This window comes from Paralichthys olivaceus, chromosome 19 (assembly GCF_024713975.1).
Source record: "Paralichthys olivaceus isolate ysfri-2021 chromosome 19, ASM2471397v2, whole genome shotgun sequence".
In the NCBI taxonomy this organism is placed as follows: Eukaryota; Metazoa; Chordata; class Actinopteri; order Pleuronectiformes; family Paralichthyidae; genus Paralichthys; species Paralichthys olivaceus.
This window is the reverse complement of record NC_091111.1, coordinates 6,253,092-6,271,873: the sequence shown is the minus strand read 5'-3', so window position 1 is coordinate 6,271,873 and position 18,782 is coordinate 6,253,092.

Below are 18,782 nucleotides of genomic sequence, written 5' to 3'. Positions count from 1 at the left end.
GCGGATGTTTTATGAGTCTGTTGTGTCCAGTGCCATCATGTTTGCTGTTGTCTGCTGGGGCAGCAGCTTGAAGAAGAAGGACATTAATAGACTCAATAAGCTAATTAGGAAAGTCAGCCATGTTGTTGGGGAGGGGGCAGGACAGTGTCACAGTGGTGATGGAGAGGAGAACTTTGTCCAAAGTAAGGACAATATTGGACTTTCCGCCACACCCTCTCCATAATGTCTTGATTAGCCTCTGCAGCTCGTTCAGTGGCAGACTCATCCACCCACGCTGCTTGACAGAACGCCACAGGAAATCATTCCTTCCTGTGGCTGTCAAATTGTACAATGACAACCTGTAAATTATAAAGATTAATAATGTATACTGTGTATACTTTAACATAACTTCACTCATGCACAAATGTAAATCTATATATACCCGGTCTTTACTTCTGCATATGAATATCTTTTATTTCTTTTAGCCTTACTTGATTTTTATATATCTATGTTTATACCTGCTTTTGCTCTTTCACCTCTTTCTCAGGGGCTCTGCAACGTTTGAATTTTTGAAGTACTTTTAATCCTGATTCTGATTCTGATTCTGAAACTACATCTTTGTGTGCCAATCTTTATAAAAGAAAATAAAACAATGTAAATAAAGAATTGAGTGTCTTCTCCCCACATGCAACATCTCATGCTCCCATTCAAAAGATAAACAAAGAGATACAGGGAGCACTGGGAAATTCATCAGTTTCCTGAGCGGCAGGAATCAAAAGAAAGTTTCCCTTCCTCTCCCGGGCTTCTGTAGAAGGAGCTTGTTCTCAAAGCTGAGCTCCACCCTGTCGGAAATGATTCATGTCACAATTATCATCAGGTAAATACTGGGTGGAGAACGGGAAGAGGAAGACGAGAGAGAAGTGAAGAGAAAGCAAAAACCTCGTGGCTCCTCACGGGATGTGAATGAAAAATGAAAACAGCTCAAAGTGGGTCAGCAGCCTGCCAGTTACCAGTCTAGTGAGCGTACACACACACACACACACACACACACACACACACACACACACACACACACACACACACACACACACACACAGAGACAAACACCATTGTTCCCTGACTGAAGAAGACATAATATATCAGACAAGTCCACTTAATATGATTGTGTAAAGTGATTTAGGTCCCCACAACATGAGTAACAGACACACACACACACACACACACACATACAGGCAAGGTAGTGTCTTCCTCATTTCAGAGGACAAAATATTGACTTGCATTCATTTCTCACATTGCCCTTCAGCATAAATACGACTTGCCTATAGCCCTAAGCCTTACCTTAACCTTATCCAACCCTGATAAACGTAAAACATGTATTCACCTTAATGTAATTATTTACATTATGTTTTTTTTTTGTCCCCATAAGGAAGACAAGTCCCCTTCATGTGACTATGTAAAGGTATTTAGGTCCCCACAACATGAGTAATACCTGGACCACACACACACACACACACACACACACACTGCATGCCTAATATGCGTGCCTGCACAAACAAACTGGGCTACTCGAGAGGACGTCTGGTGCTAGAGCCGCAGCACATTTGACAAAGTGAAGCAGTGCGATCGTGGCACTTTGCTTATTCATTGTTACACGGCAGTCTTCCACCTGAATTTCATATAGCATCTTTACTGTGTGTCAACCTGGATCACAGATGGCAGGGAGACATCTATTTTCATTCAACTGTCAAACGTTGTTACACAGTGAATTTTGTTATACTCTTACCCTCTGCAGCTGCTCTGATGAAGGGATCACTTTGGATTTCATGGACGTGTGTTCCTGTATTTCAGGCAAATCATCACCTGATAATGCTTGGAGAAAGATATGGAGAGCTGCTGTGCACACTGGTTAATGCATATTGTTCACAGACTGTCTTTCTCTACAATCCTTCAATTTTCCTCATTATTTTTGAGTATATTTGAAAAGACCTCTGCATGAGAGGAGGTGAAAGTGGAGAAAGAGTGAACACAATCAAAAACACATTACAGAATGGATAAACGAAGCTGTTGCAGAGTGAAACAAAATGCAAGATGTTTTAATGGCTGCTAAATTCTCCTTAACCTTTCAGAGTGACCTCAACCCAGTGACGTTGAAGCTGCGGGCAGCGCTATATGTGGCCCTCCCAGATTGGAGTCGCTCTTCTCTGGCACCGGCATGGAGTCCAGAGAACGATGGGGCCAAACAAGGTCAGTGGAGGGCTCACACAGCTTATGAGGGCTAAACAAACTGCAGGCACTGCCAGGGGAGCCTGGAATCTACAGGGAGGGGAGCACTGAGGGGGAAGAGGAGCGGATTTGCATGACAAACTTTTTTCACAAATTTTACTTGTCATTGTTCCCAATATTTCTTTTGTCTGAATTTATTTCATTAATCAGTGTCATTGAAAATACTAGTGCAGTGCCTGTTCTTAACATTCCTGTTTGCAATTGACTTCAGAATGATTCCCTGTCATTAGTGATTCCTCAAACAGTTCTACAACACACTGTCACTTTTTGTTTGTGTGCTGGACATTGTGTGCAGAGCTTTAATGAACAGTTTATGGTGCAGAGTGAAGTTAGAAAACTGAGTGTTCACCCTACCTGGTTTTAACTGCTATAGATTTTATATTTATTGTTTTTAGTAGAATGGGGGGGGGGGGGTTTATAAATTTGAATTTTCTACTGAACAGTAAGTTCTCATACATTGCACGTCGGCTATTTCAGAGGTCTGTTAAGCAGTTGTCACAATCTTCAAACACAAGTTAACAAATTAAACAAGAAAAGCTCTGTAATTCAGCTCAATATGAAGCATAACAGCAACGTTACAGCTATTTTCCTTCTGAGGTCACACTTGGATGATTTAATCTGCAGCAGAATGGATGATCCAGTGTGTTTGCATTTAGTGATACACACGCCATAAACACATTTACACATGAAATACTGTCACCTGCCTGAGGTTGTGAATCACATGCTCAACACAATTTGTCACCAACATGTAATGGAATGATTTTTTATCATCGTTTATACATACATAAAATGTAAATGAGTTCCCAGCAGCCTGTAATGAATCAAGTTTCTCCTAATTACATAATAGCATGTTCCCCTGTTTCATAAGCAAGGAGCATGTGATATATTCTAACATGTTGAGCCATGTTATGAGTGTGCTTCAGTTTATATATTCACCACTAGATGGCAGCACCACTTAAACCTGGGTTTCAGCCTCAGACACACACACACACACACACACACACACACACTTTCACAAGTGACAACAGAGACGCCTGCAGGTGTTTCGACGACTCGGAGCTCTACTACACTTCATCTGTTTTGCATGAGAAAGAGGCAGACGTTGAAAAGGAGAGATGATGCTGTATCTCTCTACTGTTTTTTTCCCAGTGTGTGCTTGTGCGCAGTTCTGCGTGAGTGCCAGAGAAAGCATTACCAGAGAGTGAGAGGGAGAGAGAGTCAGCATCGGCCAGTCAGGGCCTCTTTACATCAGCAGGCAGGCTGTCTGAGATACTGCACCCTCCTCTCTCCCTTCTGTATTTGGACTTTCTCCAACTTGCAATGTGCACACATCTCATTCAGGGTGCTTGGAGGGAGGTGAACTCCCATCAGCACCAGCAGTCCCATCATTGGCCTCCCAATATGGAGAGGAAGTCAACAAATTTCCTAATCGAGGCAAACTTGCTTTGTCACTTGCAAAGACCTTGTTTGTGAGAGGGTGAATCGCAGCTAATTAAAATGCTCTCAGCTCTTTTGTACACGATTAGTCACACTGCCGCACGTGTTCAAATAAACAAATGTGCAGAGTCGCTCTGTGATCAACCCGTCGCTGGTTGCTCTGGTGCCTCTATGCCGATCTGACCTTGAGAGGGGGAAGGCAAGATACAGACGGCGCTGGTGGGAACCGCAGCACACGGGGCTAATCTCCGGAGCATGTCGCTCGATGAAGGGTGCTGATAGTGAGTAACGGCAGTGTCTCCAGTGGTGTAGATATGTATCGCTCCAGATTTGAGACAGATCCCTTAAAGGATTTGAAAGGCAAGTACGAGCATCTGCAGTTCAGCCTCATTTCCTGCTCCGGTTAACGTTCAGCAAAGGTAATTCAGCTCCAGAATGAAGAGCTGAAAATCAGATGATATTCTAAATTGAACTCATAGAGAACTTGTAGAAGCTTTTATAGATACTGAGTCTCTTGGAGCAGAAATAATAGCTGCAGATTGATTGATTGATCGATTGATTGTCATTATTGTGTGCACATGTGCTCAGCCTAAAACAGGTTTACCAGACCCCATTATTTAGAAAGATAAAAGGTATAAAAAGAAAGAATCCAGAAACCAGGGTAGCACCATCAAAAATAAAATTATACGAATAAACCATCTCGATATAGCGAACTTAACCATTCAGTCATCATCAGTGCACTAGAACATTCCTACATCAGAGGAAGAACTCCCGCTCTCAGCCGTAAAATTTAAAACCTTTGACCCCTCGATAAGTTTGCTGTAACGTAAGATTCAGTGCCATAAGTGTGCTTGATTTAAATATATGTTTGTAACTTTGGTTTTAAAGTGATATCTCTGAACCATTTTCTTCAAATGTAGCGAGTATATTTATCTTAATTGTTAAATGATTATCAACTTCTACATTTATTGAGTTTCAGCGTCCTCAAAAACAGCTTGTAGCCTATAGAGAATTATGCAATTTACTCCAAAGAAAATGTTTCTCACTGAACCGTTTTTTTTAGACATATAAACAGTCTCATCATGTCACATTTTCATTATATTAAGTATCGGTGTAAATATTTTTGGTTTTTGATCAACCAAACAATCATATAATTAAGTTTCTGATTGTAAAACTCACTATCTACAGTTTTAGAGGCATCTTGAGAATCTAGAGTGCGGCTTAAGTGTGTACGTTGAGGGTGGATGATTTGTTTGTGGATATTATGGTCTCACACACACACACACACATACACACACACAGGCACACACACAGGCACACGGCTGTATAAGGGACATATTCCTGTCACAGTTGGGGAACTGCCTGGCCAGCTGCGCCCTCCAACCACTGTCTGATTGATTTGTTGGGGCAACTTTGGCCTGTGTGCCTCCATCTTTATGCATGGAGGTCCCCTGAGGTGGTCCACCCCTCCAATTTTCCGTACTTCCCCTCCATCTCCACTTCTTCCATTCACCCTCTCCACCCTTGCTCCCTCAACTCTTGCCTTAACTACCCCACCACAGGCTGCCTGTGTTCTAAAATGGGCCTCATTATCATAATAAGTGCCCCAGAGGTTCACCTAGAGACAGCCACACTCTCCGCAGCAACCAGACAACATGTTTCCATGTTGGCGTGCGGTGCGACTGGGCCACTCCGCCCTAACTGCTTTCGACAGGTGAAGAAGACGGGAGGTAGGATGTGCAGCTGTGCTCTACACGTACCTGGTAGCAGATCAGCTGGCAACGTCTCCCGAGGTAGAGAGGACACAGCTGCGACATACAGGCTTTGTTCCACCTTGTAGAGTTGGTTTTTAATGATACTGTTTGTCTAGGCAACTAAAACCCTTAGGAATATCCTATCAGTCCAAAACTGATACTTTATTAAGAGAATTACAAATAGCAAAAATTATCGGTTCACTTGAACATTTCCATCACTGTATTTCTAGTAAATAAGCTATTGCCATGCAGCAGCTGGTCACCTTAGTATCTCCACATGAAGGCTTGAATAAGTGGGAAAGCTAGCTGGGCTCTGAACAACGCAAATACAATTTCAGTAATTAGTCAGCATTACCATCACTAATCGAAGTAATAGTATTACTTTGACATTATGGGGTCTGCCTGCCTGTTGTTTCAACAGGATTTGATATGACACTAGTCTTTCTGTATTTGTTTAAAAGGTTAAGATTCAGAGATCAGTCAAAGTCAAGCATTCATATTTTTTTACGTCAGTGAGTGGATTGAAATATCTCCAGAAGTATAGCTGCAGAGAGAGTGCTATTCCATTCCTACATAAAGTAAATCCGCCCTGTCTGATTCTTGAAGATCTAGAACAGGTACAGGCTGCTGCGGACCTGGACCCAGGAAGGGTCTTAGTGAGACAGAAAGACGACCGGACAGAATACCAAGAAACCTGGTGGAAGTATGTGGTTTGGGTCTGGGAAGAAGCCATTTGAAATGCTATTTCATGAGGGGACTGTTGGGCCTTGGCGGAGATATGAGCTCTACTGAGTTCAAATTTGTATGAGCAACCTGTGTTCAGATTAACATCAGAGTTAGATGGTGTGTGAATAGCTCAGCTGCATGGATGGGATGTGAGGTATAAATAGTAAATAGTAGTTTGACTTCTCCTTTAAAAAATGTCCCCCTAGTTTGTTGTTAGCTATAATTACATTTGCTGGAGAGTGTTTACAAAGGTAATGTAGTGTATTTTTATAGTTAGTAATCTGTGAAGAACGATTACAGAAAATTGTGTAGCACTTCTACATATTATGATAAATTGTGTTTTATCCATGCAAAAACAATTAAAGTGTTTCCTATATTACATATAAATAAATAAACAATTTCCTTAAAATAGACAACTCATTTTAGAGCATGATAAAGTGGATTTTTCGTAAATATTTTTCCAGCCAAAAAGTGTACTCTGTCAAATGGTATTAAATAACAAATGGTGAACAACCGGAGCAAGCACACTGGACGGTGGGGGTGGATAGTCATTTACATCTCAGAGCCAGTCAAGGGTAGCGAACCCAAATGGAACTGCCACCACTGTCTCACCCTTGGTTTTATCGGCCTCTCTCCGAATTAGTGCTGTATAAAAGCAAACTGCAAATGCCCCCCCAACCCCCTCACATAAAGATAGCTCAGGCTCCACCACTCCAGGCCCTTGGCGAATAGGGGGGGGGGGGGTTTGGCTGTGGAAGACCACAGGGCCTGTGCTTCATCGCGCCCGCCTGAACCGTGAATTAGCCATGCATGACAGAAAAATACAAGGCATGAAATTAGCTACAGCTCCCCTCCTCTGTGAGTTGTGTCCCTAGACATAATTTTCTCTGTGCTGTGGTTTTTTTTGCTATACTTTCCATTACAAATGAACCAGCAGAAAAATGCAGATCAGATTTATTATTAAGGGTCAGCACTGCGGAGTAGTGTGAAAGTCACATCCAATGCATGGGATTAAAACAAGTAGTGTGTGATGCATTTCAAATTAGCTCGCATATTTTCATAGACGCTCAAAGTCGGTCGGAGCTGTATAATCATGATATATAAAACGCTGAGCAGCAGTGCAACAGTAATGGTTTTAGTATTCATTTGAATGGGCAACAAAATTTAACACCAGCAATTTTTACAACAACAGAAAGGATATAAAAAAGCATCATAGGACCATATTCAGCTATGAACTATTCACATATAAAATCAAGCTTCATTCTTTATCACAAGTCACACCTACACAGTCCACATTTGCCTACACCAAAAATGTTGATTGTTTAAAATGAAACCAAATATTTAAATAGTGGTTTTGTTTTTAACCTTGCAGTTACACCTTCTTGCCAGTGGGGGAATGCTGCAGTCCCCCAGCACCCCAACTTCCACCGTACTTTACCTCTGTGAATATACTGAGAGACTTCAGCGATCTTTTCTTGTAGTTTTCAAACGGACATCTATCCACGAAGGGTGCAGTACTTACTAACAAGATCTGTTTGTCGCAGGTTTGAAAAAGTATGTCAGCTAATTTAACAAAAACTATCGTAAAAAGTTTGTTTATTTGCCTCTGTTTACAAATCCTTGTTCTAACGGCTGTTTAGCGGAAGTCTTCACAAAATCTAGTTCAAATCTGAAAAAGTTAGCGAGGCTACATGTGGTGAATATATTTAGATTTATGAGTAGCCAAGAGGTTGTTTTTTTTTATTAATAATTTAAAGACAAGGCTGTTTCATGTATTAAATTGATTATATTTGGAAAATGGTGCAATGATGCCTTGAAAAGTCCTTATTCAAACGACTATTTCAAACTCAATAATATGAGTGAAATGTCTTTGAACATAACAGGAAAGACAGGATGAAACAGCAGACTTTCGTGACTTGGAGCACTGACATCTTTGGTTGTGACAGCTACTCACATTGTACAATCCATGTATCCAGGACATCTTTACGCAAGTCTTCAAGGACACAAACTCAGCGGGATGTTTCTCTGGGCATTGCTTTTGTTTGAGGTTTTATTCCCTCTGCTCGCTTCCCTGGGATCAAGGCACACATACTTGCACCTTCACTGCTTTATGTTTCCATGTGATCTACTTACATTCGTCCTTGAACATTCTCCAAAAAAGAAAAAAAATGTCAATTTCAGTGCCTTTGGGAGAAAGGAGTCATTCGACATTGACTCAATTGACCCGGCTCTCCTGCTGGATTGAAGTGTTTTTGGCTGAGTGAACAGTGTTTCAAGGTTATGGAGAGAGATGCAGTCAAACGTAGTGGCAGCCTGTAATGAGTGTTTTCCTGTGGGATGGACGGTGACTTTGTGGATGGCAGGTGATTCAGGGCCTGAGGGAGAGAGGATTAGAGACTCCTGCCATCTCTGACTTCAGACTAATTTAAACCGATAAAGGACACATTTATTATCTTTTTTTAATCTCATTCTCGATCTGTTTGTGCATGATACACACTTTTGCTTCATTTCACACAAATCTATAGTCCCTTACTGGTGAAGAAACCCACTAACATCTGGATTTGTGTGCAGTGGGAATGGATACAATTGTAATTCATACCCATGTCAAGCTCTGATGGAAACTTCACAGTTTCTGGTGCTTTTGTGCATTAAACATGACAGAAAAACAGAAACACAGAAAGGAAAGGAGTTAATCACCTTTTTTTAACTGATTTACCTGCATTTAAAAAACCTGCCAAATCCTGCTAACGTCTGTGTAAAACAGGTATATAATAATAATAATAATAATACTAATAATGCTCATCATAATAAAAATTATAATAATAAGATGTATTTGTATAGCACCTTTCATACAAGAAATGCAGCCCAAAGTGCTTTACATACATTTTAAATTAAAATAAGAACATGTTTAAATCGCATTTAAAAGAAAAAGAAATACAATTAAAATGTATTAAATGTATTAAAAATGCATCAAAACAGAAAAGAAAGAACATCAGCAGAAAGAACTGCGCAGGAGTGCGGTTGAGTGCAAGATCTAGTTAAAGGCTGAAGCAAAGACAAATGTTTTCAGTTTTCTTCTAATTGCATTCATTGAATTAGCTCTCTGACACTCTGTTCCACAACTTAAGAGCGACATTCAGAAAAGCTCTATCCCCCTTCTTCCAGCTGTTGTTGGGAACCTCTAACAGACTTGCTGCAGATGATCTCAGTGTTCTAGAGAGGACATAGTTAACTAGAGAGTCATGTAACTCAATCCTAGCCCAGGTATATGTCTCACCTATTTCTTTTCTGTTGTCTGTCTGCTTCTATTTTAGATTTCAGCTGTCTTGTTTTCCTCCATCATCTTTTCCTTCAATGCCTCTGGAAAAACAACAGTGACTCAGATATCTGTTATATCTTGTTTCAGATTTTATGCTCACTCTATAAAGGATGTTCGCTTGACTACTCCTGTAATTAAATGTCATGTGCAGATGAGACCATGTCATGACTCTGGCTCTGTATGAAGGGATCCACTGGCATTAAACCCTTGAGCCGGTGTAGGTGGAAGTATGAGAAAAGCATTGGTGTATAACTTAAGGAGCGACTCAGCTGGACATGCACATGCTTATTGCCCACTGGCACATGCACATACAGCACCCACTCATGTGCATTTAATGTAGCTTCCCATATAACCAGACTATATAATATTTCACCATTGAAATGGTTGTATAAGCTTTCTCTGAGCTCAGGTCCTCACAACACATTTGAGGTCACTCCACACACACTGAGCCTGCATCAATACAAATGACATGTCCCCTGTCTGTGTGTGGGACCTACGTCGTGGCAGCTAATGGTGTAGAAAAAGAGTTATCGGCCCGAGCACTGTGGCAGAAATAAGTGATAAATCACGGTGCAGCGCGATGCGGACACTTCATCAGGCCGCGCATTTGTTGAATATGTCTGCTGTAATGCCGAAGCAATGAGTGCCATCTCCTCATGGTAATTAATGTCGTAAAGAAAAGGCAGCGTGCAAGAGTAAGATAGAGGCAGAAAGGAGAAAAAGAATTGAAAGACACTGGTGGGAAAGAGTGGCTGGCAAGCCTGAGAGGAAGATGTAATTTAGGGTTGGACTAAGTGCCTTGACCGTGAGATAATAGAGGTAATACAAGAATTGGGGCTGTTTTTTTTTGAGGCACACTAAAGTAGCTAAAGAGAAAATTACTATAATTTGAGGTAGTTTCAGCAAAGATATCCAAATTAGCTGTGGCAAACACAGAGGTAGCTGAAAGTCCAAAGATGGTTAAGGTAGGGTGAGGGTCATGCATGGTTTGGACTTCAAATGTCTGAGGCAAATGATAGTGGGACTGGTTTGAAGGGTCGAGGCTGCAGCTTTCAGACTATACATTACTGTGTCACATCTCAACACACACAACTATAACCAGCACATCAGAACCTAACCGGAATGATATTTATTATCCTTTATAAATTTGTTATAGCAATGTAAGCAGTGCTAACCAAACATAGAAAACTGGTAAATAGCCGCCATTCTTGTTTGTTCTTGAGCAAGTTCATTACACAAAGTAACAAAGGGCGAGTGCAAAGTAGGCTGTTGTTTGCCAAATGCTCAGTTTTATATGCACAAATCTGCACTTTGGAAAAGTAAAAATCTCAAAAAAGACCCTTTGCAAAACATCCGCATTAGTGTGGAGAGGGTATCATTTTGACCGCTCTCAAATGGCCGGCATGCTTTCCTCTTTTAGTGGCTTTCCACTCTGTGGGTGTACGTGAGATATTTGTTTAGGAAAAAGGTCTCAAATAAAACTCTTAAATATGGTGTGAACGCTTTATACAAAAAAATAGCTGAAACCTTTTACTGTGCATCCATCACAGCTCATCAGATGTCATTTTAAGCAGCAACAATCCCAAACAAAAGCCAGGGAGATCCCGGAGGGACGGGTCTGTATGTACCCACATATTCCACAGAAGAGCTTTAACCAAGCACAATATGTGAGAACACCTTTAAAGGAAAGTACAAAGCCTCTGAGGGGCCTTTAAGTTTTCAATTGTCTTCTGTGTACAATTTCTTACTGTGGCAGTTCCTTGTGTTAACTGGCCTTTTACACAGGAGACGGTCTTCTGACTTGTCGTAGCCGTCAGAGAGCAGCTGTAACTGATAACATTAAAGATGGCTCTGTTTTATTAAGCTATAAGAGTCCCAGTAGCCACGACACAGTGAGACTGAGCCAGCATGAAAAGAAACTGCAGTCACTAAATGGACCATTATTCATTTTATTATTTCCACCTGCGCTCCTCTCTTCCTACTGAGACGAGCCAAAATGTCTGCTGTAAAAAAAGATGTTGAAACACTGTTACTACAGCCACAGCACAACAGGCTCCGATACGCAGCTTTTATGTGCAAAAATGATGTAACCGTAACTGCCCACATACTTCCATGCGACCTTTACGTAGGGATGGTTGTAAAACAACACATCCACTAGAGGGCAGCCCAGGGTTGAGAGTTTCTGACAGTTTCTTGTGATTATATCCTCATAAGAGGTAAAAACATCCTGTTTGTCCCTGTGTCTGGGTGAAACAACATCACATAGACACCAGTAGCTTCTCACCAACTCTTAAAGTCTCTCCTTAAAAAGTTCCGCCATTGTTGACATCTCTTCCTTGTGTCCTATGGTTGTCTCGCTAGAACTATTGGAAATCATCGCACCCCCATGATTTCCTGTTTTGTCCACCAGCTTTCAGAAGACGAAATTAATGCAGAGTAGGACAGAGGGCTCTTGATGGATCCCCGAAAGTGAAGCCCAGCGCCTCGATCGCCACCTGATGGCCGCCTGTGGTATAGGTCATATTCAATTAATTCTCGAACTAAAATGTCAAAGAAAGAAATATTTTTTTGTTTCTGTGATTTAATGTTGTTCGTATCCCACTGATTGTGCAGCTCCATCCCCCGATCGCTACTGCAGAGATTCTGGTTCCAAAGGCACAAGATGGTGATGTTTGTATCCAGAATATTTTGGCTTCATAATTGGATAGTGGGTGGATATGGAGACACACTGTCCTTTTTTTTAAAGTCCATGCCTGAGTGCATCACAGTGCATCTGAAATACATATAATGAGGCTTTGTCATGTTTTCTATTAAAAAAACTTTAAAAGATAGATTATTACACAACGTTTATTTGATTAAGTAATGGTAATGTAAGTCAGTGGATATAAAGCGTAATATTCAAGGTTTAATTATGCTATTTGATGTCCTATGATGGTTAAGTATCATATGATCCCATTATATTTCATTGCCTTATACATTGCATTACACCTAAGATACACAGTTGCGCAGCATTAAGAAGATCAGGAGGCTACACAGTTACAGACATCAGAAGCAGCAACTTCTATTCTCTGCTAGTGAAATATTCACAAATGTATTCCTGACATCACCCTGTGTATCTCGCTGCGTATTTCTGTCTGCTCCATCATGTTTTTTGCTCTCATTTTCTCTGTGTCTTTGCTCTGGTCAGCCTCGGTAATGCAGAGGAAGTAGAGTGGCTGTATAAATTACAGGGCTCCCGGTGAAAGAGTGGGAACGAGAGAACTGGGAGTATAGACAGAGAGAAAGAGAGAGAGAGAGAGAAAGCGAGAGACGGGGAGCAGCCACAAGCTGTCTGACAGAGCATGATAAGAAATAATGAACAGGATCATGTGTTTATCTGGTACCTGGAACTCCAATGATGAATATCGACACGTGGGAGTTACTGCTCTGTCTAACAAATGAGACTTTCTACTGTAAAAAAAACCTGCTGTGTTTTCTGCTTTATATATGTACAATAATAGATATGGTGAATGGTATATATTTATATATATATATATCTATATATATATCAACCCCCTGGCAAGTGGACGATTCGCTCTATGTCCTGAAGCACATACTCTCTTGTTTGTTGATTCTTAGTTGATTCTTTGAATGTGGAAACTGAAAGAAATGGCAAATGTCCTAATGGTCTACTATTGAACTTCAGCACAAACTAGTTCGATAACACAAATTGCTCTAAATCTGTAAGTTTTATTTTGATTTTTATCACTTCACAATTCTATTAGTAACTAAAATGACACTCAGAAAAGTGCATACCTGCTTCAAGGCCCAACAGTCCCCTTTAATTCAAGCTAAACCTTATCGCACACACTCATGGATAGGTCCATCCATCCCCTAAATATGCCAAATTTTTCATTAATATCAATGAATTATTTTTCAAAAATTTCAATGCTAAAGAAAGTGATTGAAAATATAGCTAGATCCACCCCTTCCTCTAGATCTGCCCCATTGGCCCATGTTCCATCCTTCCACCACTTTGTCTAGAAATCCATTCATGTTAGTGGACAACCTGGTGAAAATGTCAAAAACGCCTTGTCTCTGACATTTTCAAAACATTTAAAAGAAAATTGAGAAAGTGATATAAAAAGATTTAAAAATCCACATCCGACCCTTTGTCTTGATCTGCCCTTTAGTGGATTTTTCCTTCACCCATGTCCCATCCTTCCACCACGTTTTGTGTTTCATTCTATATTTTTTGCGTAATCCTACTGACAAACAAACCAACAAACGGGGGTGAAAACCTTCCTGGCAGAGGGAATGAAATATAATGAAGCGATCACATGCCACTTTTGCTAAAGGGCAGAGACGTATAGAAAGCAAAGTGCACCTCCGCAGGTCAGAGCAGCCGTGTTGATCTGTAACCCCCGTACGTCCACATCTCACCCTGAAGAAAAACTACGGTGCATGTTGGCTTACTGATGCAATATTGTTTTGTTCGACAAAACACCTGGAGCAATTTCTCAGCAGAGCCCCCCAAAGCTCAGCCGTATTTAAAATCCAGCACACCTTTGATCGACACGCATGATGCATTTTCTCTGCCCCTCTAAACCAGTCGCAACAATGCATACTTAAAGACCTCGGGGAAAGGCTACAAATTAAGGATAGTTTGGAAAAGGAACACAAACACACACACACAATCACAGACTCGGCTCCTGTATTACTCTCACGTCACCTCTCCTGCTGCCTGTCTGAGTTCCTTCAAGCTTTACACGGAAATTTCCCTCTAGTCCGTCACACAGCTCCACACTGTAGCAACTCAAGGCCTGTTGATCAATGCAACCTTAATTTGAGCCCATGGATTATAATAGAGGCATTAGCGTCCATTGATTAGAGCTCAGAGGGCCAGTCGCAGTATGAATGGAGAGTCGATAGAAACATCACTTGCAATGACAAAGACCTGCAGACCCCCTCTCTCAGCCGCAGGGGGATTTAAATGTCAAGAACAAGTGTGATGTGAGGGGGAGTTGACTGCAGCTTTATACACAGTTTGTTCTGGGCCTTATGCTAGAGCAATACAAACATTGTTTATTTGATCTTACTGAGATACACATCCTTTTGTAATTTGGTTATTGGTATTCTAATATTCTAGACACTTACAGGTGTCAAAGTGTGTATTCATGTAAAAGAGCACACTGTCTAACTTGCAATAAGAAAATTATCATCAGGCAAACATTTTGTGGCATTGAGAAACCATCTTAAAGGTACAGTGTATAGAATTGTGTGATATCTAGTGTTGAAGTTTCATGTTGCAGCTGAACACCCCTCACCTCACCCTGTCCTTCCAAACATGAAAAGAACCTGTGGTAGCCTTCAGTTGTCATAAAAACTCAAAAACTCAAAAGTTTTTCCAGTCTGGAAACATGGCGGCCTCCGTAGAGAGGGCCCCCTCGATGTAAATATAAAGTATTTAAATATAAAGGGCCTTTACTAGGGTGAAGAAATCAACAATTCATACAATTTAGATGAATCAATTTGTGCCAATAGATCAATTTCACCTAAATCTTACCCACTGGACCCTTAAATAGGGAGTGACCACAGGTATTTTAATATATTTAATTTGCAAGTGCAACTGGAGGAATGCATTTATATGGCAAGCACATTTGTCTGTCCATTTGTTTGTTTATTTTTTAAACAGCAGGATTATGCAAAAACTACTGACCTTCTCTCTACAAAACTTGGTTGAATGATGGAACATAGGCTAAGAAAGGGGAAACCACAGAATTTGTTCTGTTTTTTTTTGTACCTTGACTTTGTTTAGCACCTGTTGCTCAAAAATAAATGATGGTATTAGAAAAGTAAGCAGCATCTCCACCACTGCACCCTCTGATTGTGTTTAAGTTTATTCTACAAAGTTCCCCAAAGAATTACCCTTGTTACAATATTCTAATTATCTAGTTCTTTTTATTATTCATACAATTCTGTAGTTTGAAAACAAATTCCCAACACATTTACTGTATAATTACCATTGCCCCTGCAAGATAACAAGCATCTCTTCCTGTAATGTCCTACATCCAAACAGAGATAACAGATGGACGGTCAGTAATCGGATTAATGAAACAATCAGCAATCATTAACCACCCAAGCCTGAGAGCAAGGTTTTTTTGGGGTGGGTGGGAGAAAAAAAAGGCTGAGGAAACAAAAATAAACACAGCCAATCGTCTTTATCTGGGAGCAGCACATTGCTCATCCACACCCTCTGCAGCCAGTCATCCCAACCCTAATTAACTCTCCGGAATTGGCTCTTTTTTTGTATTTTTTTGCCTCAATGTTTTTTCCCAGTATTCACAGTGATTATCTTTATGGTTTTTGTGTTGGGTCTCGATAATCTGGGTGTACTGCAGGGCTAGGAAACGCATGCCTGGAGAAATAATATTTCCACTCTGCTTGCACTTGTATTGACGGCGCTATGGCTGACAGCACCTGTCTGACAGTCAGGCACAGAGAGGCATGACCCTGTGTTGCTCCCAGGGAGCGAGAGACAGAGAGACTCGACCTCTGGAAAATCAAACCCCTGTCTCAAACATTATGGGATAAAACAACTACAGATCTCCAGGATGCTTTAAAGGTTCCGTGTGTAGAATTTAGTGGTGAAATTTCACGTTGCAGCTGAACACCCCTCACCTCACCCTCCCATTCCAAACATGAAAGAGAACCTGTTGTAGCCTTCAGTTGTCATAAAAACATAAAAGTTGTCTAGATTGTCCAGTTTGGACTACCTTAAAAAACATGGCGGCCTCCGTAGAGAGGACCCACTCCAGATGTAAATATAGAGTATTTAAATATAAAGGGTCCATTCTAGGGTAAAGAAAACTAAAATTCGTACAATCTAGATCATCACACACTAGTGAAAACATCACTTGGATTATTTTATATTCAGTTTCTGCCAATAGATCCCTTTCACCTAAATCTTAGACACTGAACCTTTAAGAAGGAGAGATGCATAAAGACATATGACCACATTGAGGCGTACCGTTGGTCTGTTCCCCTGCATTCGGGCCCTGCTGATCTCCAGCATTGTTGTCGTTTCCATTTCTTTTAAAGCCATGAACTCTGCTTCCTCCCCCCTCTGCATACTCCTCTCGTGAAGCGTGAAGCAATAGCAGCGCTGCGAAACTGCTACGCTCGCTCTTTCATCCCCCTATGGAGCATCTGGTCGGTTTGAGCCACGGAGCCGGGAGAAAGCGCACCCCGGGCCCCAGCGTGAAACTTCACCCACTAACACACAGCGATGGCATGGCCCAACAGAGCCTTTTGATTTTTTAGTTGCCGGGGACGAGAGAGAGCGGGACGGAGAGGTGGAGGGCAGGGTTCCAAAAGGTGACGCAGGACCTTGCGGGGCTCATGGGGAATAAGGGGTATGAATTGTGTTGTCTTATTTCGCAGCAACTCAAGGGGGTAAAGGCTAATTCTGCACCCTGAGGGGAAGCAAGAGAAGAGGAACTGCAATGAGGCAATAGTAGAGCGAGCTGAACAGTAGACTCACTTAAACAGTCAGGTTCACTCAGTTTATTCCCAGGACTCGTGCACGAGAAAGGCAGGGTGGGACAGAGTGGGTGGGATAGAAAGAGAGAGAGAGAGAGAGAGAGAGAGAGAGAGAGAGGAGAGAGAGAGATGAAAAAGAGGGAGGTAAGAAGACAGATGTAAGCCCAGGGCAGAAGTAGGAGTGTTATATCATGGATTTTTAAAAGATTGGGTCAGGTGGGAGTTTGTCTCCTCCAGGACTGAGTTTTAAACCTTTTACAGTCTACAAAAACATTCCGTCCGATAACTCAGAGAGCTCATTATCATTAACTACAGGTCAAGCGAAAGTCTGCACCTCCGAGCCCCCAGGACGAAGCTCCTCCCCTCAGGGCATTCTGCTGCTGTCTTGTGCTTTAAAAAAACATGCCTCCAGAGCTTTTCTTTTATTAGTCGAGCATTTTTACGTTCATTAGTGCGTAGCCTGCCACTTCTTGGGAATGCTGTGAATTTTTTCTCTCTTTTTGTGTGGTTGACTGGTTTATTTGTGCTGGGAGAAGTTTTTTTCCGATCTTTGAGTAAAAGTGCAAATAAAACATCCAAAAATTCACGCGAAAGAATTCCAAACCCTCTCAAACACCCACTGGAGGGCAGCAGAAACAAGTCAAGTCATTCATTGAGGCTGCTTTCAGACATGCACTGAAGTCTGGATAATCTCCTGAAATAATCCAGAGTGGAGTATGTCAGACATACAGTGTCTGTGTCAGTTGCTGCGAGAGTACAGCAGGATATTATCCAGGGGATTCAACACATGTAAGTGGGTGTGTTGATGACATTTCCAACACACGGCAGATTCATAAGTGAAAAAAATCCAGACTCGAAAAAGAAATGCCATACACAAAGTAGATGCCAATGAAATCGTAAACTTGGGAAGTCAAAGAGATTAAAGAGCTTTTGGTGGTAAGAACCATCGCCAGTGCCGATATGCTGCAAACAATAACACCTTACATCCACAGAGGAATTCATACATGACGTTCTGCACGGAGACACTGTTTTTCTGAAGCTCATGTCTGAAAAGGGATTTAGAGTCATGTTTCTATCCACCTGGTGGATGTACGTCTGATATTCATTCTCTTTTAGCTGTGCTTTTGGTCTCTATCAACTCCCGAGTTAAATATCTACCTCTTTAGTTGCTAAATTCAGCTGAGCAGGTGCTGAGCAGATGCTGCACAGTGGGCATTGAGAGCATATACACCAAAAGCACCTGTCTGCTGCGTCCAAAGGTGACACAGTCGAAGTGGTGAGAGTGAACTAAAAGGAAAGTTGTGGGCTGGTCAGTTACACACTCAGTTCAAAGCTCTGTAAAGCTGAGGGCGGCTGCACATTTAACATGACATTTCACTGCTCACTGCTGCGGAGCCCTCTGACATTTATTGCTGCTTTTGGTGCAGGGACAGAGATATTATCGGCCAAAGGGACTTAAAGTAAAAAAAGCAAAAGTTCTCATTCTGCAGAAATATTGTTGACTGTTGAGAGAGCACATCTGACGTGGCCGTGATGTTTCTACCTCAGACTGTAAGAGTTAATCACCTGAGATGTGAGGCCAAAGCAAGTGGCTTCGAAGACGTGGGCGTTTTGGTTTAACTATTTTGCAGAAAGAAAGCAAACAATGTTTCAGGCCACCATATTTTGAATTGATCACCAGCTACACACCATAACTCATTTTTCTCCCTTTCTCTTGCTGTGCAGTTGCCTCCAGCCATAAACTACATTTCCTACAGTTGTGT